The following is a 26134-nucleotide window of genomic DNA, read 5'->3' on the forward strand; positions in this document are numbered from 1 at the left end:
TTACTTTACAGTTTTTTCATACAATTTTTTGTCTCAAATCATAACAAAAAATTATAAGTTCTAAGAAAGAAATAAATCCAATATTTTCTTTATCGGTATTCTAGATAACTAAAATCAATGGATGGTTTTTTTCCCCAATTAACCGTATCAAACTGTACTTGATAATAGATGCCATTATTTAACAAGAAAAAGTTGAATAGAGAGAATAAACAGTTTTTATTGATTTCCCGAAAATCTATTTTTTTGGATTTCCTTTTTCGAACTGGTGATTCATTTCTATATAAGTGGTTGTCTAATCATATCATATAAATAAAATTTTAATAATTATTGTTTATATTAAAATTTCCTTCAGTACTAATGTTTCGTTTTCGATAGCTTGGCGTGATTCATAAATAAAGGAATGCAATAAAGCAGATTGTATGTCGCATCAGAATTTTTTTCATTATTGTAACATAAAAAAGCAAGTTAGATATTGGAAAAGGAAGGTTCATTACATCAACCCAATATGATAAATTAATATAATTGACATATGGGAGCCGTCGATCTACTTGATAATTCAGTAGCGAATTACAGAATACGCAGAGGTAAGAAGTGGTGGCGGCCCCTTTTTATTCTAATGAAAGTTAAATATTTATTTTTTATTTTTAGGTAGATACATGTATAGAATTATAAAATATGTAATTTGAAATTTTACTTTAAAGTAATTGCTAATTTTTCTTCTGGGCTTAGGCTATCACGCATTGATGTATCCTGTTTTCGTATGACTTCTTCTATTTCACATAATAAAAAATTAAAAGAAGACACTGACGTCCTGTGATATTCAAAAAACTTGTCAACATATTCTTTTAATTTGTTGTGTAAAAGAAAAAATTTTCCCTCTGTCTGTCTAGGCACTAGAACAGGGTGAATCCACCATTTCCTTTTTTTTTAACCCTACGTCCTACCTTACCATACTATATTATTGTATTATCGCTCTGAACTTATTTTATTTATTTATTTTATCTGCTATATACACGGACACTATATAAACGGACAAGATGCCACTGATTGTAGCTGCGTCATATTAACGCTCATGGAGCCACTACAAGACCAAAACGCGGCGGTATGCGCGCTGTAAACTGTCGCTCGTGGAGCCTTGATTTTACTGCTTTACTGCCGCCGTAATTTTACTGCTACTGCTAGCGACAATCTGTCGCTCGTGGAGCCATAGCCTTAAGCAGTTACAAACTCATAAGCGTACCAAGTAATTACAATCTTTTTTCGAATTCATTATGGCCCAATTAGAAAGAAATGCAAAGAAAGCCTCGACAATATACGGTTTGGTTTCTAAGAAGAATCCTCATCATCATCATTCTGGCTTTACAACTAGCCTCCTCAAGAAATTTCTCTCCAGTCGTCCCTCCAGATCAGGACATGTACTGGCCAGTGTCTGAAAATGAAGTCGTTCAACGGGTTAAGCTGTGGTCAATAGTCTTGAAAAATGTGTGCTATATCTCGTGTAGAACAGTTATGAAACGGGACTGTATTGGACTGTATCGAGCTGAGCTAATTGCAGTAGGTAGAGATGAGTGCATTTATTAATCCCGACGGGAAGGTCGGGACGCCGACGCTATTAAACGAGAAAAAATAGTAGCACCTTTGTTGGATCAGCTTCTTTTGTAAACTCAAGTTATTTTTTAAATAACAATATCTTTTACAAATAAGAATAAGTTTTAAATTCAATATGTGATTTGTAGCATTTAAAACCAAAATACAACCAACGAAAATAAGCATTGCTTTGATATAAGAACGTAGTTTCATAACATTCAAAATAGTTTCAATATGTTTCACGCCGAATGGAGGAAATAAGTATTTCGTCTGGTGTAAACAAGTTTTTTTATATATATATAATATGCACTTTCGACTAATCTTTTGGCTGTTATTCGTATCTGTTGAGAGTGTAGGTTGTGTGAATGTCGTCCAGATGTGCATAACAACTATTACTCAATTTTGAGAGTGTACGTCATGCGTAACCAGGAAATTACTGATATTAGAAATTGGATTATTATATTAAATTAAATATGAAAATTTCCTAACAGATAATTTTACATATTTAGAAATTTTTGCTCTGTTGTATGTCAAATATCTAAAATAAATGTACCTTAATGTGACCAAGTATTTTATTTCCAACGGTTTAAAGGTAATTACAATGACCGTGACTTTTTAAAGACCTTATTTTACTATGATTTTAGTCTCATAAACATTAGAAGCCTTTGTTTGAACAACGATTTTGTCAGTTATCGTTGTCCATTCTTCAGAACCAACTGTACCTTTAACATATCCGAAAACATGCTCTGTCTCTACAAACTTTTGGTCTTTCAGTGTATTTTCATCACTATTATTCTGTAGAATCCAATCGGTCGCTGAACGTAATATCATATTTACAGATAACAACTGATGTGACTCGAAAGTGTCTTTTTATTCTGTCGCTTTTTGGCTATTTTGCTGCCACTTACACACATACAGTTTTCGCACGTTTACAATTGCCTTAAGGGAAATAAAATCATTTATCAGTCAGTCGCGCTGTTTTATAACTAGTATAGTTTTTTAAACTCAAAAGCTAGAAAATAATAAAGCACTATTTAAAACTATCAAATATCTGATGAAATCCTTAAGGAACTCTACAAATATGAAGGTGCACCACTAGAAATCCAGTCCCCATTAAAGCAAGAGTACGGGATGAAGCACAAATGCTAAAGACTGAAATATTGGTTCGATGTGTCCATTAGACAAGAAATGCGATCAGCTAGAATGTAACAGTTATAGAGGGAAAATACTTTTGTACATAATCTATTAGATACTTATCAACATAATTTACAAATCTTTCAGCCAATATAAATGAGTCAGATTATTAGTCAAATTAAATTATTAGAAGGATTTTTCACTAATAAATAAAATTTTAAAAAAAGAAATAAATAAAATTAGACTTACGATAATGAGATGGCAAAAACCTCTTCTAATGAAAAATAAAATTTTACGACACTCACTTGAAATCTTTCAATCCTATCAATGCGAAACTCGCAATGATGTAATAGGAACATCATGTAACAAGGGAATCCCCGAATTGCAAATGCTCACTTTACTGACCTCTGGATGTGAATAGTTAATATATAAATTATAATAGTTAATAATATAAATTGGATGGATGGATTGGATTGGATGAAATACAAACCGCACAACTTTAAAATCGCATAACAATAATCCGCATTAAAAGAGGCCTTACTGTATATATCTTTTAAGTCTGCCTACACAAGCTTTCATTTCAAACAGTTTCTAGTTATATAACTAAAAATTCATTGTCGTATAGAAACTAACATATTTTTCCCTTCGTTATTCAGGATGTTAAAAACCAAGTGATCTTAAACAGCAAATTTAAAATCAGTACTACAATGGCAGTAAAATAATATCAAAGCATTACTGGGTTAACAGGAAAGCTGATATCAATTCAATATTCTGACCTACAAAAATATTGCTGTTTAACGCGTATAATCAACTCTGACGACACTGTAAAGTATTTATGTCATTCTAAAATAATACATGAAATAAATAAAGCATTGATCATTCGTATCGTATGCATTCCATGTGAAGAGTGGAATAATGGAAAATAAACAATGTGGAAAGACAAACCGTCTGATTTGAGAAGGTTGCTGCGGGTTTCATTCGTCGGCATTTCATCGGAAATTTTATGATGTCGATTTGATCTATTTCAAGATAAATGTTTATTTCACACAATACCGATTGAAAACTTATCAATAATGGTATGCAGAGACGGAATAATACTGATAGTATTCAAACTCTGTATAATACATAGCAGTTTTCGAAGTAGGACAAGTAGAACAAAGAACTGTTCTTTATTGCATTAATAACTTTTAATACTAACGATAAAGTTTTTTATTTTCTAGCGACTTAACCATTTTTTCTGCACTACAATATTTAATATGTAAAGTTAGAATTTATTAAACAGTTTAAGATAAGCAGACAGGTTTAGGTTATCCCTGTTTTTTAGGAGCGCTGTATCAGGAACTATCTTACTGTTAGATCATTACTTCACAACTAACACACAGGTTTATTTTTTCGTTAAAATAAAGGGGAGTTTATCAACGCATGGATTTGCTGGCGTCAGTAGTTATTGGCACGCCAGTGAAATAAAATGGCATGTATAAACAGTTACTAGCGAGTAGTGGTGAGCAAGTCCAAAAAGTGCATGCATTGTACCAGTAAAGTTAGAATCTTCCAACTTTTCATTCGCCAGTAACCATTTTATTGGCGTTTTAAATTGAATTTTCACGTGTAAACCTTTGTGTTTTGTGGTTATTTTAAATTATAATATTTTTTATCATTATTATTATAATATATAGATAATATTTTATTATATTTTAATATTTTTAAATTTGTGGTTACACAATGCTCGATTACCTGTGCCGGTATAGTTTCCAAGAAGGAGGGGTTCTGAATTGTGTAGGAGCTCTTCAGTATTTCTTGGAAAACATACTCGGAGGGGGGGGGAGTTCTCAACCTCAACACGGCGCGTCACAAAGGCTGATAGGGAACACCCTACAGATTTGTGAGACAGGTGTGAATAAAGCTTTGCCAAATAAACAACCGCGGAGCATGGCATAGGGCAGCAGCTATGTCATTACTGGATCGGAGCGGTAGGGAAAAATCTCTTTACCGGTCTGATACTGAATAATTACAGGCGGTAATTATAATTCAACCGGTTGTGATACTGCGAAATAACCGAACGATTACCAGTAAAAGTAATCTTCCATTTGTTGGTCAACAGCTACGGGTTGTAACGATATTCTGATCGTTTAACAGTTCGAAACGTGGGAGTGTCAATATTTGCGCATCCACTTCTACAACGAGACGCCGAAGTGGGATTCGGAACGGCTGTGTAAGGCGTGTGAGTAGCGGAATTAGATAGTCTTGTAGCTAGCGCTCTAGGCTCCCTGACTCGCCGGTGTAGGGAACCTGCGAGCCAACCCGGACAGAGAGATTTCCGTATTGAGGATCATACTCTGTTCTTAACCAAGCGGGAACCCATCGGTATTGTGTATTGAACATTACCGTGTGTCTGAACAGAGCCAACCCGGACAGAGAGATTTCCGTATTGAGGATCGTACTCTGTCCTTAACCAAGCGGAACCCATCGGTATTGTGTATTGAACATTCCCGTGGATCTGCACAGCCGAATATTTTATTTGCGAGTGCGTTCGGAGCTTCCGCTGAATTGAAGCAGAAGCGAGCATAAGTCTGCGTATGATCGACTTCACCTATTTCATTTCTTTATTAGTAATAATTAATTTCTTTTCTTTTATAGACGTTCGCCGGGGAGTTAATTCATCGCGGGACCAAGATGGAGACGTAGAATTCACTTAATTTTTATTTATTGTATATGCATTTTATTTTCTTTATTGTATATATGCTAAATTAATAGATTTATTTTTAATTTCAACCTATGTTTTACTGAGTCTGTCGCCCCGAAAGAGCTACCCATCACAGGGTGAAAGAACTGACATGTGGTAGGGCACTTCATTGCCCTGGAGCTGAGAAATTGACTCCAAAGGCAGAAGTGCTAAATTAGCCAACGGCATTTAGATGCGGAAAGCCACGGGATGAAGCCCTAGACACCACAATGGCTGAAAATCGAAAAGAAACGGCCCTCAGTACCGGGTACCCCTTAAGTGGGGAGAGGGTGCTAAGAACCACCCGATCAACTAATAATGTCCCAAAACTTAAAATAATCGGTACGTGGAATATTCGAAGCATGTACCAAGCAGGCAAAGCAGCAAATACCATTCAAGAAATGACTCGCCTGAACATAGATATTTTAGAATGCGGTGAAGTTCGATGGCCAAATTCTGAAATAAAAATTATAGATGAACACCATGTCTATTATTCTGGAGATGACAACAAGAAACAGAAATGGTGTAGCGATAATAGTAAAAAGGGAAATAGCTAAAGCAGTAATATGATTTACGCCCATATCAGACAGAGTTGTACTAGTGAAAATTAACTTCTCTCTACTATAAACATCATTCAGGTATATGCAACGATATCAGAATCCACTGAAGAAGAAATAGAAAATTTCTTTCTAGAAGACTCTCTAAAACTGACCAAAAAACATGAACTTACTATTAATTATCATGGGCGATTTCAATGCCAAAATAGGATAAGGTACAGTCGAGAATGTCGTGGGGTCATATATGATCTTGGCATAAGTAACGAAAGAGGAGAAAGACTAATCCAATTCTGCCAAGAGACGGATATGGTTGTAGCAAATACACTTTTTAAATTACGTTACGTTCAAGAAGACTTTATACATGGAAAGCACCCGGTCAGGAAAAATCATAAGAAACCAAATTGATTTTATCAACATAAACAAAAGGTTTAGAAATTCTATCACCCCAACAAAAACATATCCAGGCGCAGATGTCTTTTCAGATCATAGTCTATTGGTTGCAAATATCAACATACGATTTAAATGGGAATAAGCAACAATTAAAGGTTAAAGTAAGTTTATTGACGTTTTAATTTTCACTTCGGAAATCGTTCTCAAAATACACACATTAGTAAATTAAACAAATTTTGTTTAATTTAGTGTGAAGTTTTTGTTCAAGTGAGAACGACAATATTAATTGTCAAAACAAACAAAATATAAAAGTTCCCGTTTGAAATGGTGGCGCGATACAACAACTGAAGAAATTGAAAAATTTTTAGATCTTGTCATGTGGATGGGATTATGTTCCTACCCAAAAATCACAAATTATTGGCCCAAAAGTCCTTTGTACATAAATATCTTTATGCAACACATGAGTAGAAATCTTTTTGAATTAATAATACGAATCTATAAATCTGGACCCCAATGATAAAATAAGAAAATTAACGCTTTCGCTCTATGCTGAAAAAGAAATATCCAAATGTAATTGTACCAGAAAAAGAACTAAGTATGTATTAATGAGACAAATGTGCCATTTTGGGGACAATTACCTTTTCGCAGTTTGTCCAAAATAAACGACATAAATATGGATTCAAGTTGTAAAAACTATATTTGAAAGGAGGATACACCTTTGGCCAACATATATTGCGGAATAGATACTCATCCACTGGGAGCATCTGCTTACATCTTACAGAAAACTTGCTGTGAAGTCCAACGTTTCCTAGAACTTGCAATAGAACGGATACAGAAAGAAGATTGGTCTAATGCCGTAGCTCATGTGACCAAGGAAGAAGAAAAAAGGTGGAGATTAGACGGGATGGTAGACACCGTTTTCGACAAAATAATAATAGACTAAAGTGTTACTGGGGATTCCTGTTCGGAGGAGTCGCTGGATTCCGAAACTTCATAAGCATAACTTGGGTAATTATTTCTTTGCTTTGCAGTTTTCCTTCTATATAAATGAAATATAAACATTATTTTGCAAAGTTTTCTGTTTTTTGAAGTGCTGTATTAGGGACTCTATAATAAGAATAAAATTTTACTTTAATTTGTTAGACAACTATAAGATACCTATAAAAATACATATGATAATTTAATAATTATATCGGTCTTAGATTTAATTTTTACGTAATTATTTATGTGTTTAAATAAATTATACTACTACTACTACTATCGGTTTTCAGCGTTCTCCGACGCCTTCCGACTCCTAACCGCCATTCTTCTCTATTCAGCCATAGGCCTGGAGGGATTTCTCTTTCCTCTGGTTCTTTTTCAATTCCCTCTCTCCAGCTTTTTCTCGGCCTTCCTCTTTTCCTTCTCCCTTGTGGTGTCCACGTCAAAATCTGTTTTGGAATCCTGTCATCTGGCATTCTCCGTACCATATTAACTGTTTTGTTTTTATGTCATCAACTATTGTATGCTTGACTCCCATCATTTCACGTATTCTCTCATTTGGTATCCAATCTCTTCTTGATTTTCCTGCTGCTCTTCTCCAGAAGTCCATTTCTGTTGCTAGTAACAGTTTCTCTGTTCTTTGTTTCATTTGCCAAACTTCGCTTCCATATGTGATTACACTTTTAAGTATGGTGTTGTATATGAGTTGTTTGTTCGCTTTAGATATTGTTTGGTCCCACAGAATTCCGTTCATCATGGATATGGCTTTTCTACCCTGTATGTTTCTGTCTTTTATAGCAGCATCGAGTGTTCCATCTTGAGTTATCTTCATACCCAGGTACTTGTATTCATCACAGTTTCTAATTTCTACCCCATCGTCTAATATAATGGACTGTTTTGTCCCTCCAATACACATGGCTTCAGTTTTCTTAATGTTGACTTCGAGACCCCATTTGTTATATTCTTCTATTAGCTTCCGAGTCATGTAACTCAAGTCGTCATGATCCTGAGCAATCAGTATTTGGTCATCAGCGAAACATAAGGTGTATAGTGTAGTCTCGTCATTGAGAGGAATTCCCATGCCATTACATTTTCTTTTCCACAGCTTGAGTGCTTGTTCCAGATAAATTTTGAAAAGGGTAGGCGAAATACAGCAACCCTGCTTTAGTCCTTTCGTGACCTTAAATCCTTCAGATATCCTTGATCCAGTTTTAATTTTTGCAGTCGTTCCATTATACAGACTTTGGACTGCTTTGATAAGACCATGCTTAATGTTGGTTTACTGTAGGGTTGGCCATAGTTTACTTAGGGGTACACTGTCATATGCTTTTTGTAAGTCTACGTACATCAGGTGAACTTCTTTATTGACGGCTGTTTTTTTTCAATAACTTGCGTAATAGAGTACAGGTGGTCTACTGTGGATCGCCCAGCTCTAAAACCAGCTTGTTCCTCTGCTTCGTAATCTCTATAGTCATTTTCTATTTTGTTCTTAATAAGTTTCTCATACATCCTACTTATTGTGCTGTTTACCGCAATTCCTCTGTAATTTTCACACTGATCCTTGCTGCCCTTTTTGTGGATAGTTGACATGATAGATAATTTCCACTCTTTTGGTAATTCGGCTCCATTCAAGCAGTCTTGAAAGAGTTTTCTTAACTGTTCCTGGAGTTTGTCTGTACCGGCTTTCACTAATTCTGCAGGGATGTCACCAGGACCAGAGGATTTTCCATTTTTCAGGGATTTGGTTATTTCTTCCATCTCTGATTTACTTATTTGTAATGGTGATGAATTTATACGTATACCTATCGTGTTGTCTTCCATGTTAGCAAATTCTGGTCTTTGTTCTGTTAGTAATTTTTTGAAATTTTAAATAAATTATTATAAATATTATTTTGATATGCCTCTGCAAAGTTGATAAGAAGAATATCGTTTGGTCGCTTTAAATGCGATATTGCCAAGTCTTCTTCTTCTTGATGTGCCTATCCGTTACGAATGTTGGCGATCATCATGGCAATCTTTATCTAAACTGCAGCAGCGCGGAAAAGCTGCACATATGTTGTATTGAACCAGATTCTGAGGTTATTTAACCAAGATAATCTTCTTCTTCCTGGACTTCGTTTTCCAAATATTTTTCCTTGCAGGATGGCTTCAAGGAGAGCATATCTGGATTCATTTCGCATAATATGTCCGAAGAACTGTAACTTTCGAGATTTGATGGTGGTCAGTACCTCTTGGTTCTTATTCATTCTTCTGAGGACTTCCTCATTTGTGACTCGGTCAGTCCGCGGGATCTTAAGCATTCTCCGATATAGCCACATCTCAAATGCTTCCAGTTTTCTGCACATATCTTCGTTCAAGGTCCACGATTCAACACCATAAAAAAGGACAGAGAAGACGTAGCATCGCATCATTCTTACTTTTGTATCAAGAGAGAGGTTGTGACTCTTGAACAAGGCCCCATCCGATTGAAGGTGGATCTAGCTTTTCCGATGCGTGCTCTAATCTCCTGGTTGTTGGTCCATTCTTCATTTATTATGGTGCCGAGGTAGTTGTAGTACGTCACTCTTTCTACAGGGGACTGGTTGACGTAGAGTTGACCTTCTGTTATTCTTTTCTTGCTAATTATCATAAGTTTTGTCTTCTTAACGTTTATATTGAGTCCATATTTTTGACTGTAATACGTGATTTTGTTCATAAGAACTTGTAGGTCTTCTAAGTTTTCCGCAAATACTATGGTGTCATCTACATATCTGATATTGCCAATTAATCACCTACAATTAAAAATTGTTTTAGTATACATAAAATTTAATAGTTATATATTTTTGTGGAATTTGTAAAACTCTCTAATAACCTTTAATGGTTAATGCGGCAATTCTAAACAAAAAAAAAAAACAAAGTTATGCTGAGGTTTGATTCTTGTTAGTATCTAATTGTTTATTTAATTCTTTTTAATTTTGAATGTGGAAAATTTATTCTTATCTTGTCTTTTCTCAATTCTGCTTTTTATTGTTGCAGTAAAAACCTCTAGTTCAAGTGGGAGGATCGTTAAGTACAGACTCATATTATGCTCATATTGAACCTAACCTTCTCTCTATATTAGAAAAAAAGCAGCAAAAACTAAGTCTTGTTCGAGAACATAATCAATTAGGTATCAAATAACTGTATTATTTTAACTTCGTCTAGTGTTTTCTATTCGATAGAGATCTTAAAACCACAGCAATGCTAGTTCAATTTCTTTTTTCTAATGACAAAGTAGATATAATTAAAAATATTTTTATGATTTCAAAACTTTTAAGATAATAACTCAATTAGTATAAGTTTCTGCTTCGGCTACTTTGTCTGTCAAACTAACTTTTTACGCTTTGTGTCTTTTTGAGGTACACTTCGAATTGCTTAACGGCAGTAATTGTATTAGACGCTTTTGGAAGTTATAATGAACTTAAATTTTTCGGCAGCTACCCTGAAAAATTAAATAAATTACTCTCCTAACTGGCGACCTAACGAATTGAAAAATAATTCATAAAAAGAACAAAGAAATAAAATAAGATTTATGTCCTCTATCGATCATTTTTGGTTAGCTTATTAACTCGACAGGATCGTACTGAAATTTTATTTTATGATAGATCAACGTAATTTCAGATACATTTCGTTTTTAGTTTTCGTTCACATATATTTATTGTTTTAATTGCCGTTTCTCAGTTGCCGTTATTAATAGCTTGATTATACATAGTATACATTCAAAGAAGTATAAATAGTATGAATAGAAGTATTCATAGTATAAATTCAGAAGATGAAGTAGAAATATTCTACCAACAAATTGAAGATGCACTGAAAATGACAAAGAACAGGAAGATCACGGTAGTTATACGTAACAATAGAGGAGATTGTCTGATACAATTCTTCCAAGAACAAAGTCTAATAATCACAAACAAGTTCTTTAAATTACCTATGAGACGTTTATATACATGGCGCTCACCAGCAGATAAACCAAAGAAAGTAGTAAGAAACCAAATCGATTATCACCAAATCAGTTAAAACATCCAGGAGCAGATGTCCCATCAGACTATAACCTACTAATCGCTCATGTCACGCTTAAGCTTAAGCGTATTAGAAAACGCCAAAGAACTCCAAAATTAGATGTTAGAAAACTGAAAGAAGCTGATATAAAAAACAAATTTTAACCGAAAATATACAAAAAATTTGATAAATTAGATACTAACGAGATAAACCAACTAATCTGCCTGCTCATTCCATGCAAAGAGATATTAAAAGAACCGATGAGAAAGAGAGACAACTGGATGACCGACGAAATACTCAGCAGGATGGACCAGAGAACACAAGCCAAGAACAAAGACAGTCACAATTACAAAATCATTAACAATGAAATCAGAAAAATGATAAGAGAGGCAAAACAAACTTACTACTTACTTACTTACAGACTGACGAAAAGCTAAAACGATGGAAAGCATATATGGAAGAGCTCTTCGACAATGAAACAGGAAACCTTTAAGACATATCCTTCGAGGACAGAGAAAAAAGTCACATTTACAAAATCATTAACAATGAAATCAGAAAAATGATAAGTGGCAAAACAAACTTACTATGTACTTACATACAGACTGACGAAAAGCTAAAACGATGGAAAGCATATATGGAAGAGCTCTTCGACGAAAAAATAGGAAACCTATAAGACTTATCTTTCGAGGACAGAGAAAAAAGTGTAGAAATTACAGAAAAGGAAATATTGTATGCACTTAAGAACACCAGAAACGGAAAAAGCCCGGGACCAGATCAACTACCTATTGATATCCTTAAAATAATAGAAGATAAGTACATGGATGTCCTTTTAAAGCTCTTTAATGAAATTTATTAGTCAGGTGACATACCCAATGAATGGTTGACCTCAATATTTATTTGTCTCCCAAAAAAGAAAAATGCTAGAAAATGCACCGACCACCGCACCACAAGCCTGATGTCTGACACACTTAAAATGTTTTTAAAGATCATCCATAAACGCATTTACCAAATACTTGATATGGACATTAAAGAAATCCAATTTGGATTCCGTAGAGACATAGGTACCCGTGAAGGTCTCTTTGCGTTCAACGTACTAATCCCGAGATGCTTGGATGTGAACCAAGATATGTACGTCTGTTTCATAAATTACAACAAGGTTTTCGATAAAGTCCGCCACAAAGAGCTAATGGACGTCCTCAAAGTAAAACAATTACAATACAGTGACCTTCGAATTATAACAAATCTATAATATAAACATCAGGCACACATACGCGTTCATAAACACACATTAGAAGAGTTCTAAAATAAAAAAAGAGTGCGACAGTGGTGGGTATTGTCACCACTACTATTAAATGCATACTCTGAAGAAGTGATTTTAAAAAAGAACACACCTACTGCCTAAATATTTCGTGTTGACGCGGATGACGCGGATGACGTGCAACGGTAAGTAAATTAGATGAAGTATATAACACTCAAATAACTTTTAAGTTTTACAACTATAAACACACACCTTCAACAAATTTAATTAATAAAAACTGAAGATACTGGGCTACCGGTCGAAACGTCAGCAAAAAAAGAAGAAGAGGAGTTTTCACTGGATACTCACTTCACTTCACTGAACAAAGTGGATACAACAGTAGTCAGATTCTGTGAAAATAAAGGGTAATAGAGGGTAATTGTTCTCCAAAGCATAAATATTAGGAACAGGTCTTTTCTAACTTGATTAGGTAACAAACATACGATTAGGTTTTCTTAGATATGTAGATTTTTTAAGTAATCTACAATTATTAATAATTAAAAATATACAACTTCCCTCCTAACTAGAAACGAAAACCAACAGCCGAGAGTATTAATATTATATGATAATAAACTGTGAGGCATAACTTATGGATATAGCTTAATATTAAATAAGCAATAATATATCAATTATACAGCTGTATAAATCAATTAAGTCACTTATCTACATCAACAAATAACATTAGTTTTTTTTAGTCAAAGAAATAAATGATTAAATTTATAAGTTGTTTCTAGTTTTTAACCCCATGAAACGAAGCCGAAAAATCTTTTGAAAAATCAAAAATTACAGAGCTCTATTTTTTAATTGGAAGTATATCTCGTGGTTATCGAAACTTTTTCTGCATCATGACATTTAAGCAAAAAAAAGCGACTTTTTTCATGTATTTCAATATCGTGAAAGAACTACGCATTCTAGATAAAAACGTTCAACAGACGACTTTCTTGAAAATACTTGTTCTGTAAAATAATATTTTCTAAATTAAAAAATGTTTATAAACAAAAACGTTATTGCAAATTAAACCCAAAAGTAAGCAAATTTTTAATTGTTTATAATTACAAAAATAAACAATAAAAATATTTTTCCGTCGACCATCCATTCATGATCAATTTTAACACCCTCAAAATCATTGATTAATGACCCCTATTAATGAATGATTTTTTATTAATGAACGATTTTATTATAGAAAACACAACATACATTGCTTGCATAAATTAATTTAACCACATTTAACGCTCTGTGATTGGCAGTTACCTGTGGTGTAGGCAACCAAACATACCTATTTATATTCCCACCATCGAGCAAAAAGACAAAAGAGGGTATGTAAAGGTAGTGGTGGCAAAAATATTGTTAGGCAGGAAATGCCATCTTGAGAGGCCACATTAAACAAGGAAAGAGAGACTCTTTCCTTGTTTAAGAAATCAAATTTAGTTGGGTTATGTTATTGCTGATGTTATTGTTTGTCCCAACTGTCACACGAAAGATTATTTGTATTTTCTATTGAAGTTTTTTAACAATTGTTTCACATTTTACACTATTATTGTTATTATTTCATTAAAACTTTATTATGTTCTAGTGTTAAAAAAAGTGTATTATGTATTAACATTATGTAATATTAATATTATGTAATATAACAAATAAATAGATAAATTAGAACCCCTACACCACTGTATGATTATTGTGAAGTGTCATGGAATTTAAATTTGGCGCATTCGCATTTCCGGATATGTCCGCCATCAGAGGCCACTTTTTTGGTCTCCTTTTCATAACGATTAGATTTCCTCTTTTGTCTTTTTGCTCGATGATTCCCACTAACAAATTATTTAAAATGAAGTAGCCGCTGTAAGTACTGTCTGTCATTGTATGTCATTATTTATCGTTAAGTAAATAAAAATTTAAACTAAGATATTTTTATTTCTGAAAAGTATGATCGACGGAAAAGTTTTGTAACGAACTCGTGAATTAAAATGGCGATTAACAATCTCGAACATTAACGCACTCGCTTCGCTCGCGAGTGCGTTAGATTATTTTTAAATGGCTGTATAGGTGCTTCGTCAATACTTAAAATGTCTTTTTTGGTCTGATTCTGTTTATAAGGTCTCATATTTTCATTTTTAGTGAATGATGCAGTGAATACAGCCAGCTACAGGAATTTAGTTTCCTTGTGGATCATATTTTCATATTTTTTAATAATAATTTTTAATTGTTTACTTACAAATATTTGATGCAGAATGAAGTACCATTACCATTATATTGATATCCCTAACTTATGCCGCGCAGTATCTATTCTATTTAAACAAATTAAAAACCATTAAAACTAAAACGAAAACTGTTTTAAAATTCTATAGATTTTAAAGAAATCGATTTTGAAAATGTAATTTATTTCAAATCAAAATAAAACAACTTTTTTGGACACTGTTTTATTGTTTTACCTGTGAGACCAAGTCTGATTAATAAAGGGTTAATTAAACTTCCAAACTCTTAGCCTTCGAATCGACGAAAAATACTTTTCCCCACTTCTAGTTTTATCCGAACGACAAGGGTTATTACAGAGATTTTTCGTGGGATTTAGATCGGATAATAAATTGTCGACTGCGGATAGAAATTTTCATAAACGCCGCTTTATTTGCATGAAGGGCAGATATTATTGGTTTTATTAAAATTATATACGCATCGACGGTGGTGGTGGCGGTATTTTAAATTATGGTAAATAGACGGTATATGAGAGTTTATTAAAATTGTTTGTGTATAACGGATTTGATTATTTTATTATTTTATTATATTAAATTTAATCATGCGTAAAATATTTCAACATTTTGTGCTCTAAAACTAAAATGAGGTTTTAGAAATAGAACAGCAGTAATAAATGATTACCTATTTATAACTTGTTATATAATATTCGCGAAAATAACCAATACCAAAAATGAACATTACCTTTAATGATATTTTTTATAACTGACAAATATGCACGATCGCGTTGAAAACAAGCTTCGTAATGATTTATCAGTGAACATTTGAACATTTTTACAGTGATATAGTATAACCCTAAACAATATTCATGTTGTATATCCTATTTAATAATTGCAAAATTAGAGTTGGATTTTTAGTTCACAATTTTTCAAATTAATGTTGTTATTGTGAGTATATATGATTAATTATTATATAGTATTAATTATTATATTTCTTTTCGTAACGTTTCATCATGATATATAAAAATTGTTTATTTGCTGAACTCATTATAGAACCCTGACATTTGAGTAGTCAAATTGATGCCCTGAAGAGAATAATTACAGAAAAAGATTGTTTTTACAAATGTGTCATATTAATAGATAAAAATATGCAGTAAATTACAAAGCAGACACGGGACAGTTGAGCAATATCTACTGTAATATTCGCAGTTTGTTAAAATAATTTTTCTGTTTACAATTATATTTTAAATCACCCTGTATATTTTTAATGTGTAATTTTATTGTGTTTTAATTGTTTCTTGGTTGTTTTTGTTGCTTTTTATATTTAATTACTAGTGACCTAGGTGCTTTTAACAAATATTGGCAGTACTGTTTTGAACATATTATGTAGAAGAATATTTTCAAATATTTTAAACTCTAAATCTGTAAGTAATGCATTCTTTATTCTCACCATTTATTTATACAAATTTTAACCATATTTTAGTTGTCTCCTGATGAAGATGACAAAAAATTAGCGAAATATAGAGAAATAAAAGAAAAAAGAGTTTTTTTTCAAATAACAGACCGCATACCGGATATACCATTACAATAAATTGTTATTTACGTTTCGGTCGAATATATATATATATATATATATATATATATATATATATATATATATATATATATATTTATATATATATTAGGACACACTGTATATATATATATATATATATATATATACAGTGTGTCCGTAAAGTATGGAATAAATTCGATATTTCCTAAATGAAAAGCCTTTTTAAAAAAATCTAAAAAACACGTCGATTTTTAAATTTAATGTTCTACATTTTACAATAAAAATTCATTATACAAGGTGATACACATTACAGTGATGACGTCATCGGCTCTTTTTTAAATGTAACACCCTGTATTTTAGGACATTTTTAGATCGATACGAAGATCAAACCGGTCTCACTTCTTTAGAAGTGTTACCCTTCCAAGGTGTGACTTACGTGGGGAGGCTTATGATCTAAACGTTACTTTAGATGTCCTGGGTAATGGAACACCCTCTTGACTGGTTAAGCCACCTAACTCTAGGGGTAGCACACATATCGGCTTCTCTCGCTATTTACATTACTGACTCTGTTGAAGTTATTCTACATGACTACGAAACTATAGTCCCTAAAAAGGTGTGTGTTTCGTACAGAGAGTCACAAATTTAAGTATTTAAGTTGATGACTAATACATGCGTACTGTGTCACTCAGCCGCCGATTTGGCCTTGATGTTCAGACTTCGCGAAAGCAGTCTCCATTCGATTTGCCTGAAGAGCCTAAGCCTAAGTGGCTTGTATAGACGGGCATTTTATACTAATTAGTGTGAAATTACGTGATTGAGATTGCATGTAATTGAGTAACTAGTGTTCATTTAAGACATGGTCTTCCCTATGTCCCTTAATTTTATGTTTTGGCCGTCTATGTACCATCCTTACGTTTTCATCGTAATCTGTCAACTCTCTTAGTTTTCTGCTATTTTAATATATATTAACTATTTTATTAATTACTTTTACAAAAATGTAGCATATTCAAAAAAATATGCAATAAATAACTACACAAAAGGTTATTTTTTACTAATATATTCCATTAGAGCGATGTATTTTAAATCTGACAATACAACATTGCACCATGGGCTAATTAAATTATATATTGAATCAATTTTAAATATCTCTTTCGATTAAAAGAGCTTGTAATTTAAAATAAAGCCGTAATTAATAACAGCATGTATCTACTTTTAATTTTATAATTGACTGTTATTTTGTACGGCCTGATTGTTTTCATTTAAAATTATAAGTAGCTATCGATTAACAAGTAATTTCATTTAATTTGATATGTTTTATATGCTCATTTATATTGAGGTCATATAATCGCTTATTTCTACAGCTGGTAGTAGCATAGTCACCGTCCTAAATGGCGTGACATTTGTGGTTTCATGATCTTCATGGCCTTAATTATGAAGTTTCACAATACACTAGATCTTCAATATAGCCCCAGAATAACCAGTTCACTTTATATAAATCTGACCCATAATTTAGTTCCATTATATAAATACTATAACTTTACTGTTTCCTAGAAAAAGAAAGAGCCTGTTACATAATTACCTTATCTCCTACCCCAAACTACCTAGTTTGACTCTTCGTAATTGTGTGGTTTGGATTTTTTATGCAATAATAGTGAAAATTATGCAGATTGACACAACCGTCTTTGTGTAACGTTGCTTCATCTCAGAATAAAATTAAATCAAACAAATTTCTTTTTACAATTATTTTTTGTTGTAGCCATTTATCTTAAAGTACCCTTCTTTTAAAATCATTCGCAGTCAATTCTTAGTATCGCTAGATATGGTATGGATGCAACTGGTATCTCCAGGGAATTTTCTAATTAGACCGGTAACTAAAGTCAGTACCTTCCTTGAAATATTTCTAATTGTATGGTAATACTCAGTAAAGGCCCATAAATATTTAATTCGGTTTTTTCTGTTAGAACTTTTTTTGTTTTTTTTTTGGTCTTAATAAATACTAAACCATTGCGATTGAATATATCTATTCTATTTTGAAATATTCTCTTATTCGGTTGCCGATAATCTGGATATCGCTCATAATAGACTCTGTATCTAAAAGCAATAACAAAATCTAAGCGCACAGAAAAATTTTATGGAGGGTGTGCAGCCCTAAATCCCCCCAAACTTTTGAGTGCGTTCAAATCAAATGTATTTTGTGGCATCATTAGTTTAACACATTATTTTAAAAACTTTTTTGCCCCCTTATCACTTTTTTGAAAATCTAGTTTTTTTCTAGGCCATAAAATTATAATTAGTTTCTACGGATACAATAATTACAAACAGTTCCATCAATAATAGACAATAATTTGAAGCTATCATTTATTGTGTGAATAAGATTAATATTAAAAATTTTGATATTACAATGGCCTACATATTTCAGGAAATGGCAGATATGCATTTAACTTTGGGTAAGTTGGATCAGATTAAATTATAATTTCAATAAACTATCGGGAATATCGTAGGTGAATTTCAAGGAAATAGTGCAGCAGCCGCAAGGCGTTATGCAATAAAATACCCCAATCGAAATAGACCCGATAGACGATTATTTCTGACCATTGATCGTCGTTTACGGGAAACGGGTACATTCCAACCCCAAGTTGCTGGCAATAGTGGTCGCCCAATAATGGATGCAACTGATGAAGACATTTTAGAAATCATTGAAGAATTCCCTGGAACAAGTACAAGGGTAATAGCTGCTCAACTAAATGTTCCTCACATAAGGGTTTGGAGGCGTTTGAAGGATCAGCTGCTTAAACCCTATCACTTAACAACGGTTCAAGAGTTATTGGTTGAAGAATATCCTAAAAGGATTGGATTTTGCGATTGGTTGTTAATGGATAAAAAATCGAAATGTTAATTTTATTGGAAATATATTGTTTACCGACGAGACTACCTTCAGTAGAAATGGAATAACAAACCATCATAACGAGCACATTTGGTCCGAAGAAAATCCTCAGGCTAAAAAACGACTCATACTCATCACCAAAGGACTTTCAAAGTTAATGTTTGGGCAAGAATGTGGATAACAATCTAATAGGCCCAGTATTTCTTCCCAACAATTTAAATGGTGATAATTATTTGCAGTTTTTGGCAAACGATTTACAAGAGTATTTGGAAGAAGTGAATATTGCAATAAGGCAAAATATGTGGTTTCTACAAGATGGCGCTCCACCGCATTACAGTAATGAAGTCCGGGAATACCTTTGCAGGCAGTATCCTGGTCGGTGGATTGGAAGGGGTCGTGACGCACCTATTTCTTGGCTAACCAGAAGTCCAGGTCTTAACCCCATGAACTTTTGCATTTGGGGGTTTATGAAATAGAAAGTGTATTCTTCTGTAACAATAAAGGACGAACAACAATTGAGGGTTAGAATAATTGAAGCTGCAAATCAATTTCGTCAGAAAAATATGATTTTTCAGCGCATTCGGTTTTCTTTATTAAAACGATACCGAATGTGTATTAAAGAAAATGGGGGTCATTTTGAACATTAATTATAATATTATATTTATAGAGGTTATAGACATTTTTTGTACTTCAATTCTTAAATACTTAAATACTTCAATACTTAAATTCATTTAAGCCATTTATTTAGTTGCACGTAATTTTTTTAAGATTAATGAAAAGGGCCGTAACTCAATGTTATGTTTTATGAAAAAAGTGAAAAGAGGCAAAAATTTTTTAAAAATAATGTGTTAAACTAATAATGCCACAAAATTCATTTGATTTGAACGCACTCAAAAGTTTGGTGGGATTTAGGGCTGCACATGCACAATCCCCTTAAAATTTTTCTGTTTTAGATTTCGTTGTTTTTTTTTTATTTAAAATGCTTTCATAACAAGAAAGTAACGCGTCCATTTTTATTACAAAATGTCAAGTAGTTTAGAAAATAATGCAAAAAAACAACTTTTATTTTGTAACTTTAAAGGGCTGTAACTTTTTTTGTGTACACTTGTGTACTAAGGTAAGTTAGATTCAATCAATTTATTTTTGTCCCCGGAATGCGTTATTTAATTTATTAGATACTTTTTTTGAAACACCCTGTATATAGACAAACACATCTTTGATGCAGCATAACGCTACAGACCCTGTATATTTGTAACTATAATTTTAAAACGTGAAGCTTACAGCTACCTCCTATTTTTGTAAATAACTTTTTTTTGGTACCCATTATAACAACAGATATAACGGACCCGAACGTTCACTAAACATGTGAAACAATTGGTTCTCAAAGCCAAGGCGCTAAGAAGTCAATTTTATTCATTAATAGGAAGGAGAAGCAAACTAAGATTCAAGACGAAAATCGGAGTGACCAACAGTAAAAATATGCCCTCTGCCACGTGGGTACATACCTGTAAAATAAATAGGGAAAAAATACAAACTGCCCAGAATCACGTGATAAGACAGGCATTAGGGATACCTAAATATTATGTACCGCTAAGGTACGTATGTAGAAGCTCAGGACATAAAAGGATCTTAAGATCGATAGACGTAAGAGCGTACGAAATTTTTTAACGGCCTCAGAAATCATTCCAACAGAAAACAGAAAAGAGTTGACAGATTACGAAGAAAACGTAAGGACAGTATATAGACACATGATAGACGGATGAAGACCAAGACTAATATAGTATGAGATAGCCACATGGTAGTCAAATAAAACTAAATTAGAAAGACAGAGGTAAACCAAAAAAGCTGGAAGTATCATTACATAAGACTATTATAGGATAGTGCTTTGTAATGATAGGTGACTGATGTCCTATGTCCTACGGAAGACCGACGGGTATATGGGGGCCTTAAGTCGCGTATCAGTAGGATACACAGGACAAGTGTATTCTGTTGACATTATCCTATATTGATTTAACCTTTTATTTTTTGAGAAGAGCTCAATTATTAATGGAAACAAATAAACGATAAACAATATACGTCAAAAGTTGATGACTGAACACATACACACACACACACACACACATATATATATATATATATATATATATATATATATATATATATATATATATATATATATATGTATAGAAAAAAGAAAAAATAAGTACTTGTGACTCGTTTGAAACAAATATATAACTGTTTTGGATGGGTTGGAGTCAATAAAAGGGCTATTAGTTAACTATTTTTTTATTCTCGAGCTTTCAATTGTGTTTACAATTATTATCAAGAGCTAAAAAAGACAAAATACATACAAGGTTGAACTAAAAAGAAAAAACAATTTTTGTTAACTTACCAAATAAAAATTAGTTTAGTAAGTAAAAAATTACTGCTAATACATCTTCAAAATATTTAATATAAAAATGTTTTAATCCAATAAATGTTTCTCCGAAAATTTTATAATTTTGAAAACATTTTTTTAATACAAAAATAATTGAATTTATAAATAAGTTCAAATAGCAACCAATTACAAATAGCCTCAATGTCATAAATGCCAACATAAAATTTTTATTTTTGACAATTATATTGCCAAAAGTAAAATTTCGTTTAAACATTATTTTTTGTTTAGTAACAAAAAGAAGAAGAGTTATTCACCGTTGACAGATGTCTGAAAGAATGTAACAGATATATGGAGAATTAAATATGACATTTTACAAGTTTTATATATAAATCATAAAGAAAGAATATAATTATAAATTTTGCTTAAATTTTGAATTTCTGATCTTTTGTTTAAACTATTATCACTTTTGCTAATACAAACCATTTCCAAAAAAGTCCTTTTAAATTTATTACTTTCACTACATAAAATTTTAATGTTATCAAAATCCATAATATGGTCTTTATCGATTACATGCTCTGCCAAAGCACAAGATGGTTTTTTAATTCTGCAATCACTTTTGTGTGAAATAATGCGATTTAAAAGATTTCTTCCGGTCTCACCAACATATTCAGCCTCACACTGAGTACAACTACTAATGCTGTATACTAAATTCGTTTTTTCAAATTTGTCTATAGGATATTTAGTTTTAGAATATAAAGATGAAATAGTTTTGATGTTCTTTGTTGCTATTTTTATATTGTCAATATCCTTTAGTGTTTGTATTAATTTAGGTGTTAATGATGGTATAAAAGGTAGTGAATGATAATAGATGTTCTGATTGTTAGATACAATGTTTTGAGATTGAGCAAAAAATGGTGTTAAATTATTTATATTACCAATATTAGAAAAAAGCATCCTATGTAGCATATCTGGAGGATAAGAGTTTTCAATTAGAATATTTTTTAATAATTGAAGATCTTCTTGTAGATAATCTGGATGAGAAAGTTTTAAAACAAGTTCTTTTAATCCTGTTATAAGGTTCATTTTCATCTTATTTGGATGGTGAGAGTATATATATATATATATAATGTATATATACATCTATTATATATATATATATATATATATATATATATATATATATATATATATATATATATATATATATATATATCGTTTTTTATCTACCGAAAAAAAAAATAGAAGCGGGCAGATTTTTAAAAAGTTTTATGACAGCTTATGATTATTAAACTTGCGATAAATAAATGGATTAATATACAACTAAACATCATGGTACGATGAAGCAAGAAATTTGGTTGTATTAATTTAATATAGTTTTTATTAAGTTTTATACATTCTATAATCGTAAAGACATTGTATAACCTATAACCATTTTCCTATTACTTTCATATATGTGCCAATGGTGATGCTACCTGAGTGCAAGATTTTATTGCACATAAAATTTTACTTCTATACTATTTTAAAACTCTCTTGCTCGGGATTTTATTTATCAAGGTATAACGTACAATGTAACAATAACTGCATCTTAGAATTTTTAAAGTTACGGGAAAATGAAATTTAAATATGAACTAATATAAATACTTTGTAAACTAATGATACGTAATCTCTATTGTTGCAGGGATTTTCCTAACAGAATTGATTTCTTGACAAATTTATATTTAAAATGTAAGAGGCCACAAAAATATTTTTTTGGAGAGTTATCTTTTTGCCACATTTATAGCTCATTAAGCAAGTCCGAATTATAAGCATTGTTAAATAAAACAACCTGACGGTCGATCAGTAAACAGTTTATTAAACAATAAGCCGAAGAATATTAACAAACTTTTGCCTCGAAAACAGTTTGACACGAAGTAACATAACCTAAAAAATAAATAATTCTTCTTCTTTTCTACGCTGTCGCGTGAAGGTGAAATCTTCAATACTAAATTAGTCCGCTAACAGTCCAACTTGTTCAAGATTGGAGAAAAAATATAAAAACAAACACTTGATACAAATTACCAAATACATAGTTTTAATTGACAAATTCAATCTACTCAATAAATTATTAAAAACTGTCTTTGACGACGCTTTGGTGAATATATAGGGAAAGTCGCGGATATATGAGTGTCTTTGCTTTAGTGATCCAATGCATTAAATGATGACTCTTTATTTCAATAGTTGCAGTGTTATCGATTCATTGTTTAATGTAAACAGATGGTTGCTTCACCAAAAAAAAGTATTTGACGAATAAAGCGTGAATTTTGACTATATAAACCTTGCATTAATTCGCAAAACAACATTAGGCGACCTCGATCATCCTTATTGATAACCTGGTCATTTTAATTACATACTGATGCTATTTCTCTTTTTTTAATACACGTAAAAAATCTTTTTGACATGTTAGTATCAGCTACAATTTGTCTTAAAAAACTTTGAATATTCTCTGCCACACTTAATAATACATCAAGGTTTACATTATCATTTATTGGTGGACGACCAGCACTTGCAACATGTTTCATTGTATAGTAAATAAATGACATACTTCTTGTTTTGTTCTGGTTTTATCTCTATATCCAACTATAGTTAATACTTCTATTATTTGTGTTTCCATATAATGAAGCCATTATTTATTTATTTATTTATTTATTTATTTATTTATTTATTTATTTATTTATTTATTTATTTATTTATTTATTTATGTATTTATTTATTTATTTATTTATTTATTTATTTATTTATTTATTTATTTATTCATTTATTTATTTATTTATTTATTTATTTATTTATTTATTTATTTATTTATTTATTTATTTATTTATTTATTTATATATTTATATATTTATTTATTTATTTATTTATTTATTTATTTATTTATTTATTTATTTATTTATTTATTTATTTATTTATTTATTTATTTATTTATTTATTTATTTATTTATTTATTATTAATTTTTTATTTTATGCAATAAACTAGTCATAATAGCAATATACAAAGTAATGACGTAAATTTGACCAAAGCCAACTCGATTTTTAAAAACTACATTTTTTACTAGTTCTTTTTTGTTATTATTATTGATGTGTCTAATATGAGAAATTATATTTGGTTTTTCATACTATAAGTAGGGGAGATCCTTGTACTTTGGAACGGTTTTTAAATAAAAGCAGGTTTCAGTAGTTTTTAAATTTTATTTCGAACTGAGATGTTTTTTGAAATAGAGTATCTTTAAGTAAACAAATAAAAAATAAAATATTAATTCTAATGGCAAACAGGCTTATGAATACAGAAAAATTAAGCATATCCTAGAGGTCTCAAAGTACACACCGAGGTTGGTACTTTGAAACATAAGTAGGTGTACTTTGAAAGGCTTATTTATTGGACGTTAATGCAGATAAATCGATAGAAAATGTCATCTCAGCATTTCTTCTGGCAGTGCTCCCCACTACTGAAGGGGCTCCTAGTTTCATCACCATATCTTCGTCAGGCCAGTCATAGACAGTGTCATTTTCGAAAAGAGATTTGGCGGCAAAGTTACTTCTTTTTAGGTATCTAACTTTAAACCCATCATCATTCACTCCAACGACATTAGCAACAAAATGTCGTTTTGTCTTTTTTGTTGCAATTTGTGCTAAACTAAAATCTCCCACGCAGGGCTTATTGTCAAACTCAAGAAAATCTTTATCTTCCTCTTCTGCATTGGGAAAATCCACGTCATCTAGTGAGTCGTCCTTTCCAAATTAAGATCACCCTCATGTTGTATAGAGTGTACTAACGTATGGAGGAAATATAGCACAGTATGTATCTTCTTTCCTCCGGATGCGTTCTCACATAGTTTTCTCCGCAGATAGGTAAAATCACCAAGTTTCACGCTATTTTTGACAAAAGTACCACTTCGTGAATTTTTTACCATTTCATCTCATATAATCGATCACTGTGGTCTGGTTTTAGCGGCTCGTACTGTCTCGTTTAAACTTTGCTCCCCCATTATTTTACTTTTGTACGCGAAGCAGCAGACTGACCCAGAGTAAAATCCAGTTCAGCTGTTATATAGGTTCGGTTTAGGATTGTTTCACTTAACTATCACCAATTTTCTCATCATTATATAACGGGGGTCCTACGGCGATTGCCGCTTCCCGCATTTCAGCCTCCATCTTTTCCTACCTCTCCAATCTCCTTTTTCTAAGCCTCTAGATTGCATTGTTTTTGTAATTTCTCTTCTCCAGGAATCTGGTGGTCTTCCCCTTTTCCTTCTTTCTGGCGGAACATACATTAAGGCTTTCTTTGGCCACCGCTCCTCCTCCATTCTCATCACGTGACCATACCATTGTAATTGCCTTCCTTGTATTCTATCTGAAAGAGTATCTCTAATTCCTGTACGGTTTCGTATTTCCTCATTCCTGATTCTTTCCA

General features: G+C 31.9%; 1 protein-coding gene across 2 annotated transcripts in view; it reads right to left on the reverse strand.

The window, feature by feature from the left end:
• Rgk3 (Rad, Gem/Kir family member 3) overlaps nt 1-26134 on the reverse strand; it is a 416027-nt gene that overhangs the window by 186412 nt on the left and 203481 nt on the right. The gene's annotated exons all lie outside the window — the stretch shown is intronic.

The sequence above is a fragment of the Diabrotica undecimpunctata genome, chromosome 4, assembly GCF_040954645.1.
Source record: "Diabrotica undecimpunctata isolate CICGRU chromosome 4, icDiaUnde3, whole genome shotgun sequence".
In the NCBI taxonomy this organism is placed as follows: Eukaryota; Metazoa; Arthropoda; class Insecta; order Coleoptera; family Chrysomelidae; genus Diabrotica; species Diabrotica undecimpunctata.